The sequence below is a fragment of the Lupinus angustifolius genome, chromosome LG20 (genome assembly GCF_001865875.1).
Source record: "Lupinus angustifolius cultivar Tanjil chromosome LG20, LupAngTanjil_v1.0, whole genome shotgun sequence".
NCBI lineage: Eukaryota > Viridiplantae > Streptophyta > Magnoliopsida > Fabales > Fabaceae > Lupinus > Lupinus angustifolius.
The window spans coordinates 7,482,642-7,485,120 of NC_032028.1; positions in this window are offsets into that span (position 1 = coordinate 7,482,642).

Sequence of the window (2,479 nt, forward strand, 5' to 3'; positions counted from 1 at the left end):
TTGGTTTGTTCTGAGGTCAATTTAACTTCAGTACCTGGAAGCACCTAGTGGTTAGACTCCGCTTCAACTTCTAATATGAGTGTTGCAATGTAGGGTTGCCTGAGCTACCGAAAGCCTAATCATGTTGAAAGATACATCTATGTTGGCGATGGGAAATCGGTAGAAGTGGAAGCTGTAGGGCATTTTAGGTTGTTAATGTGCACTGGTTTCTATTTGGATTTGAAAGACACTTTTGTTGTATCGTCTTTTAGACGGAATTTAATTTCTGTTTCATATTTGGACAAATTTGGTTATTGTTGTTCATTTGGAAACAATTCGGTTCAATTGTCTTTAAATTCAAATGTTATTGGAACTGGTTCACTTATGACACCATGTCAGGATCGCCTAGCATGAATGGTGTGTCTGAAAGACGAAACCGGACTCTTAAGGACATGGTAAGGAGTATGATTTGTCACTCTACCTTACCAGAGTCACTTTGGGGAGAGGCACTTAAGACTACAGCTTATATTCTTAATAGGGTGCCAACTAAGGCGACTGCCGAAAAACTTTATGAGCATTATACTGGGCGAAAGCCTAGTCTAAAGCATTTTCATGTGTGGGGATGTCCATCTGAGGCAAGGCCTTATAGGCCTTATGAGAAGAAATTGGACTCCCGTACAGTAAGCAGTTACTTTATTGGTTACTCTGAAAAATCTAGGGGCTATAAATTTTATGATCCAAGTATGAAATCCATATTTGAGACGGGTACAGCCACGTTCTTTGAGGATGTTGAGTTTGAGGGGGAAGATAAGGTTAGAAACTTTGTCTTAGAGGAAGAATCTGTATCTATTCCAGATGCGATTCATATGGTTGCTTTTGAAGAAGCAAATTTGGAACCTCCTCAGGACATAGTTGATGAAACCTTCCCTGCTCAAGGTGAGTTAGTAATTCATGAAGGACAAACTCAAAACCCTCAGGAACATGGACAAGAGGTGCAAGAGCCTATAGCTTTGCGTAGATCCACTAGAGAAAGGAGAAATGCAATTTCGGATGATTACATTTGCTTTCTTTTGGAACATGAGGGTGATGGCTTAATGGACAATGATCCATTAAACGTTCGTGAAGCCATCCAAAGTTCCAATTCGGAAAAGTGGATTGAAGCAATGAAAGAGGAGTATAAATCCATGCAAGACAATAAAGTTTGGGAACTTGTCCCATTACCAGAAGGTAAGAAACCCATTGGTTGCAAATGGATTTTTAAGACCAAGCGGGATTCTAATGGTAATGTGGAGAGGTATAAGGCACGTCTTGTAGCTAAGGGTTTTACTCAGAAGGAAGGGATTGACTATAAAGAGACTTTCTCTCCGGTTTCATCGAAAGACTCTCTTAGGACAATCATGGCTCTTGTAGCACATTATGATTTGGAGCTTCATCAGATGGATGTCAAAACAACTTTTCTAAATGGAAACATTAATGAAAAGATTTATATGGTGCAACCAGAACACTTTGTAACGGAAGACCGAAAGAATATGGTTTGCAAATTGACAAAATCCATACATGGGCTAAAACAAGCGTCTCGTCAGTGGTACCACAAATTTCATGAGGTGATTCTCTCTTTTGGTTTTGAGATGAATTCAGTTGAAGATTGTGTGTATCACAAGTTCAGTGGGAGCAAGTATATTTTCTTGCTCTTGTATGTGGATGACATACTGCTTGCCACTAATGATGTGGGTACCTTGTTAGAAACCAAGACATTTCTATCCGGTAATTTTGAAATGAAGGATCTTGGTGAAGCTTCATTTGTATTAGGAATCCAGATACACCGAGACAGATCTCGGGGTATTCTTGGATTATCACAAAAGAGCTATATAGAAAAGGTACTTAAAAGATATGGCATGTAGGAATGTAAAGCAATAGATACTCTAGTTGCTAAGTGAGACAAATTTAGTCTCAATCAGTGCCCTAAAGGAAATCTGGAAATTCAGGAAATGCAAAAGATCCCTTACGCATCAGCTGTAGGGAGTCTTATGTATGCTTAAGTAAGTACGCATCCGGATATAGCGTTCATAGTTGGGGTTTTAAGAAGATATATGAGTAATCCAGGAATGGACCATTGGAAAGCAGCCAAAAGGGTTATGAGGTAGTTAAAGGGAACAAAAGACTATGTGCTCACATATAAGAGATCAGACCAATTAGAGATCATTGGGTATTCTGACTCCGATTTTGTGGGATGCCAAGATAGTAGACGATCTACTTCGGGCTATATTTATCTATTGGTTGGTGGTGCGGTTTCTTGGCGTTCTGCCAAGCAAAACCTTGTAGCTTCATCCACAATGGTAGCAGAATATATAGCATGTTATGAGGCATCACTTTAGTCGTCATGGTTGAGAAATTTTGTCACTGGGTTGTGGATTGTGGAAAGGATTGAAAGACCACTTAAGTTATACTGTGACAATAAATCAGTCGTTTTGTTCTCCAACAACAATAGGAGTTCGGAAAA